The sequence below is a fragment of the Paroedura picta genome, chromosome 3 (assembly GCF_049243985.1).
Source record: "Paroedura picta isolate Pp20150507F chromosome 3, Ppicta_v3.0, whole genome shotgun sequence".
NCBI classification, from domain to species: Eukaryota; Metazoa; Chordata; class Lepidosauria; order Squamata; family Gekkonidae; genus Paroedura; species Paroedura picta.
The window spans coordinates 27,427,749-27,434,247 of NC_135371.1; positions in this window are offsets into that span (position 1 = coordinate 27,427,749).

Sequence of the window (6,499 nt, forward strand, 5' to 3'; positions counted from 1 at the left end):
AAGACATGTGCGTTCTCAATGTAGAGGTAGAAAGAATGTCCCTCCCCCACTCTCACCCCCGAACTTCCGGAGAAGCAATCGCCATTTTTTTTCCTTAGATGGTGAAAGCAATGAATGAGTGAGGCTTCTCTGGCTAAAGTCCCTCCACAGAAGTGATTAAAAGTTAAACAAAGCTCCCTACTGCAAGTGTCTTTGAAGTTCCCAAGCAAAACACAGCCCCCTGTTCGGCACTGCCTGTAATTTCGGCCACAAATCGCACCCATGGAGGGGGGGGATACTTTTTTTTTTTACTTGAGGAGCGTGTAAACGATTAATCACCAGCTCCTATGACAGCAAAAAAGGTCTTTCCGAAACAATGATTGAACACATATTCGTTGCAACGGGTGTGTTTGCGTTTTTAAAAAACAGCTCTTAAAAGGAAAGGGGCTTTTCAGGAGCATGAACACAACAGTCCATTGGGTGTTCCGTTTGATTGACAGCCAGGGGCAGGAAGAAGCACAGAAAAATATCGCTTCCTTTGTTGCGATTCCGGCGAAACCAGAAACGTGGGGAATGAATACAACGCTACTGGGACTTCTATATTCCACTAAAAATAAAGGTATGCGGAATGATGAAATTCCACTATTTAATATAGCATTTCTGCATTCTGAAATCATTTGGCAACATTGGTCCTTGTGCGGAATGGCTTTCAGCCTTGGTAAATGCATACCAGAACCCAGAAAAATCAGGCTTCTCTACACATGTCCTGAAACTAGAATATACGTGCTTTGCTCCTTTTAGACAATATTAGGATAGCCCATTCTCCCTGTACTTGAGATCCAATGTAAGAAAGTTCTTTGCCTTTGTCCATGTGAAAGCAGTCTTATGGGCAAAAATGCAGCTAGTCAAGCATGAAGTGCAAACTGTTGTTACAAAATCCTACCACTGCTGAATAAATCCTGTGGGGAGTTCATACTGTCAAGAGTTTAAGTGGAATACCAGCACTGTTCCAACACCTCTGCCCAGTAGGGAATATCACTCTGTTGTCTTAGAAAAAAACAGAACTGCAAATCATTCCTTTGCTAAAGCCATCTCTGACAGTATTTCTTCAATATTAGGACAATCCCTTTAGAATAAGTGTATTCTACTTATTACTCCTGAGTTTAACCTGAGGAATTCCTCCTGTGGCATATTATTTCCAGTCCTGCTCTTAAACTTGGGTTCACCTTAGTCACTGACAGCAGTTGTTGCTTGTCCCCTTTTCCCGTTGAGATGGGCAGCTTGACCTTTATCGTGGGAGGAGTCTGCAAAACTGGATTGCCCTAACCAAGTTGGCCAAGGTAGCTAGAAAAAGAAAGAAAAAGCAAATCTACAGTTTGAGAGGAATGGTATTGTTTTGAAACTACAGGTTTCCTACATGCTCAACCTGAATATTTGTACCAAAGAATAGAATCAGGTGGGTAGCCATGCTGGTCTGAATCAACAGAACAAGGTCTGAGTCCAGTGCCTCCTTTAAGACCAACAAAGTTTAATTCTGGGTATAAGCTTTCATGTGCAAGTGTGCTTCTTCACATGTGCCTGAACATGAAAGCTTATATCCAGAATCAAACTTTTGTTGGTCTTAAAGGAACCACTGGACTCAAACTTTGTTCTGTACCCAAAAAAGTATAACATAAATGGCTCTGTACATCCCCAGCACTCTTTCATCCAAAAAGAAATGGAAGCATGAAATCATTGTGGAGATCTTCACAGAACTGGCAAGTTTGCTTCACTGTCATAGCAAGTTTGCACACTCCAGTTGTGAAAGTCTCAAGGGACCACAAAGTGTTAAAGAGCTAAAACAATTCTGGAGTGTTTTGTAATGATAAGCGTTGTGGTTGTCAAAATGTGTGTGAGACGAGGAGGGGGCAGGGGGCTAAGAGTCAGGCAAGCATCTCCCCTCAGAACAAAACCAGAAGATGGAAGGGTCTGTACATGCTACCACTTTCTGCTGCCATTCTGAGCTAGGAAAATCTATTGTGCTACAGCAGGGGGGGAAATGCAAATTCAGTGCTGGGGATTATTAGGAAAGGGGTTGAAAACAAAACAGTCAACTATAAAACCCCTTCAAGTGCAACCTCACTTTGAACACTATATGCAATTCTGGTTATTATATCTAAAAGGACAGCACAAAGCAGGAAAGGGCACAGAAGAAGCAATCAAGATGACTATGGGGTTGGAGCACCTAGGGGGAAAGTATGAAGAGTGTAGAAAAGAGATGACTAAAGGGGACATGATACAGGTTTATAAAAATATGCACAAGGCAGGGAGAGTTGATAAGGATAATTTTTCTCCCTTTCCCAAAATGCTAGAACACAAGGGCGTTCAATGAAGCTGATGGGCAGTAGATTCAGAATGGACAAAAGAAAATATTTCCTTACACAATGAGTGGGATTCACTGCCGAAGGATGTACTGATGGCCCCACACACAGACAGCTTTAATGGGGGAGTCGACAGATTCATGGAGGACAGGTCTATCAGTGGCTACTCGCTAGAGTGACTAAAGGAATCCTCAACATTCAGTGGCAGTAACCTTCTGAATGCAACATCAGGAGGCAACACCAGAAGAGTGCCTCAGCTTGAATGCTGTAGGGCAGCAATGTTGTAGGGCATCCAGAGGAACTGGTTGGTCAGTGTGCAAGACAGGATGCTGGACTACATGGGTCACTAGTCTAATCCAGCAGAGCTCTTCTTATATTCACATTTGGTGTATTGATACATGCAGTGCACCAGTGAGAAAAATCCTACATGTGAAGTATCTAGATTTCACAGTCCTTAGCCCTACCTTCAGAGCTTATCACAGGTGAAGGCTAGCAGAGTCCTAAGATAAGGGAATCTCTGGGTCACACTAGTATAAAGCACAAACAAGGCTAGTATCTCATTAATGAGGTCAAATGTTCACATCAAGAAAAAAAGGGGAACAATGCCTTTGGAAAATAAAAGTTCTAGGGATTTAAAGTTCATTTCCTGGGGTGACAGAGATGTGGATGGCTGAAGTACAACTTATGAACTTCGGAGACTGTCGGTCACGTGATGCATGCTACATAGAAATTAACCTTTGTGGACTCAACAGTTAAGTATTAATCACAGCACATATATAAAACGGTCTTATAGCAGCCTAGTGCACACCAACAGTTCCACAGGTTCACTGAATGTGTGGGGAAGGAATGTGGGCAGGAGGGTACTGGCCACGCCCCCTGCCTTCTTGCAATCTCCTAGCCAATAGAGGAAGTGGGCCCATTTACATCCCATCTCTGTGATCAGTAATGTTTGTTTCAGAATGTTGTTGAGGATTCAGGATATGCACCTAAATAAAAAGGCATTTTTCAATTATATTTGTTTTTTGAAAAGAAGGGTATTTGAGTCCCTGGATACCATTTCAGGACTTAGGTCTGCATTTGGCGAGTGGTTCTGGATTTTTTTGTATTTCAGTATTCCCTAAGGTTGAAATAGCTGGACCATTTCCGCATAAGGAATATATTCCTGGACAGCCTTTGAATGACATCACCTGCATCCCGAGGCTGTCCATTAGCCAGGTTAAGATTTTGCTATTTTTAACTCATGATTTTAGGAATCACCAAAACTGGGGGGCTTTACGCACCGGGATCTTTGTAGCAAATTGGTCACTGAATGAAAAATCGCCATTTAAAATAGTGGAATTCGTCGTTATGCATACCTGCCTTTGTAGTGGAATCCAGTTGCGTTTTGTAGCGTTTCCCACAGGCTTCCGGTCTCGGCAGAAATCGCTAGAAAGGAAGCGCTATTGCCGAGCTCGTCCCGCCCCTGGCCGTCAAGCAGCCAATGGGCAGCCGTTAGCATGCTCCCAAACAGCCCCTTTCCCTTTAAGAAAGGTTTTTTTTAAAAAAAAAACAGACCCATTGCAACGAATCTGTGTTAATTCGTTGCAACGGAGAGACCCATCCAGCTGCCTGGTGTGTTTGAGCTGTCGTTTGATCGTTGCCACGCTCCCTCCGAGTGAAAAAAAAAATCCCCCCCCTCACGGGCCCGATTTTCAGCTGAATGAATGTGTAAAAAATAAAGGGAAAATACATCAGCAAATGGGCTTCTCTGTTCTTTGTGCTTAGTGACTGAAGGGGAGGGACTGAAGCCGGGGAAGCCTCTAAACTGAAAGAGGCTCGCTGGTGCGTTTATCCCCGCTCACTCGGAGAAAAAAAAAATGGCGATCGCTTCGCCGGAAGATCAGAGAAGAGAGCCAGGGGGAGGGACTTTGTAGAAACTGCAACAATGTTAACGCACAGGTCTTTTTCGCTAGTGTTGCAGATTGGTTGCAGGAGTGTATCGCTTTCCGGAGGGTGAATCCACTTTTGGGGATTTCCCTGAAAGCGCTACAAGGAAGCGCTTTTTGCAGATTGGTTTCAGGTGTGTGGCAGATTGTCGACGACGTTGTGCATAACAGCAAATCAGTAGCGTTTTCAATTGGCAACCATTGTGCTATTTTGAAGGCGTGCAAAAAGCCCCTGGATTTACTACCCTAAATTGCACATCCCATCAGTGAGCAACCAGTGAACAACCAGGTATAAGACCGTACGGAGGGGGAAACATGCACTTGGCAAATTTGTCCCACCCTCACACCCACCGTCCCCTCCCCAGGCAACTGATTCAGACCACTGGTCTCTTAAGGTTAGTATATTCTATTCTGACTGACAGCAGGTTTAAAGAGTCCATTCACATCACCTGTAGGTGCCAGGGATGTACCCAGGACTTTCTGCCTTCCATTCAGATGCTCTACCATGAAGCGACAACAGCCCCTACGCCTAAATAACTGAATGTGATTATTTATTGAAGGGGACAAGTCCCTCCCATAAAAATACTTATACATGTTTTTTTTAACCCTTTTGTCAAACAGTTTAAAATCTTGACTTATGTCTGGATGGTTAGAAAAAGAACAGGGGTTTATATACTCAGGCAGATAATGAGACATTGAAAATACACAATTGCTAGAAACATGCTTGCATCCCATTGATTATCTCTAGAGAAAGTAGAAACAACAAATGTTATTGCCCTTTACCAACAACAAAAAAGTGACTACCTGTTGGATTTATCATGCAGCTATAGAATCCATTTCCTAAAAGCTATGTGCACTCAAGTCACAGGAAAAGTACTTACTTATATACATTCTATTTCCTCGCTCCTATACTAATAACTTTAAATCTTGTTCTTTGGGATACTTACTAGGAATAAAGAGTTCATCAAGAAACCTAGCACAAGACTTCATTCATTCATTCAATTTATATGACAACCTTGTGAGTTGCATGACAGAGGAACCAGGGAGGAATCCAAAGCCAAGCTGAAGTCAGGAACTGGAGAGAAGTCCAAAGCGGGCCAAAGTCAGGAAGTAGTAAGAAGTCCAACACTGAGCAAAAGTCAGAAATTGGAGAACAAAGCAACAGAGATTTACCAGGAAAGGACAGGAATTGGATGTCCAGGCAGATGGGCAGGGAATGCATGTGTTGCACTTACAGAAGAGCCCTGCTGAGGCTTCTCCTTTAATCCCATCCTGGAACTTCTCAGCACTGAGCAAAGTATTTGCAGCTGGGATCAGTCCTTAGAAGAAAGACCTTCAGCTGCATGCCACAGCAAGTTGCCAGCCTTGCGCTTTGCTGGTGAGCTGTCAAACCAGCAAACCACTGCTGCCTCCTGTGCTCTGGTGAGGCAACTGGTGCTGGACACAGCAGGTGGCATGAGTCCTGGTGTGGCTGGCATGAAAGGCTGAGTAGGTTCTTGACTGGGACCGGGTAGCAGGTCATTTGATGTTTCTGGATGGCCATGATCCTCAGCTGGATCCTTGGTCATCATATCTGTACCCTCCCTCTGTGATTCAAAATTCAACACATCAGGCCTGGGACCACCCTCTGCGGGTGGCAGTGGTTATGGCATGCCCTCTACCTGTGTATCCTAATGTGCCAGAGGCATCAGCATGGATACATTTCTAGACAGTCTCCACTCAAACAAAATGTTTACCAAACTTCAAAACAATAGAGAGGTGGAATTCTCCATACTTGGACACACTGTTATCACTTCCAAATTAGTCATGTCAGTTTCAAGAGGGTTCCCCCCCCCCACACACACACCTTTTCCTGCATTCCTTTGTGTTCACTTCCCATTTTCTTGTACAGAGCTTGCAAAAACCCCTCTCTCTTGACAGGATTTGTGACTCTGTGCTGGTTCTGCTGGGCTTCCAAAAATGCCACCTTGTTTGACTTATGATTGAGCTAGCATTGTCAGATAGATACTGGGTTCTGCTGGACAGTAGAACACTGCACTGGTTTTTCTGGGCTTGCAATCCTCTTTTCTTGGATTGTGATTCTGTGGTTGACATCAGTCATGTTGAACTGCCATTGTCACATTGGTGCTGGGTTCTGCTGGGCACATTGTGATTGCATTGCTACTGCTGGGCACTCTGTACATTTTAATGGTTGTGCTGGGTTTACAGTAAGCCCCTTCACTTGGATTATCATTC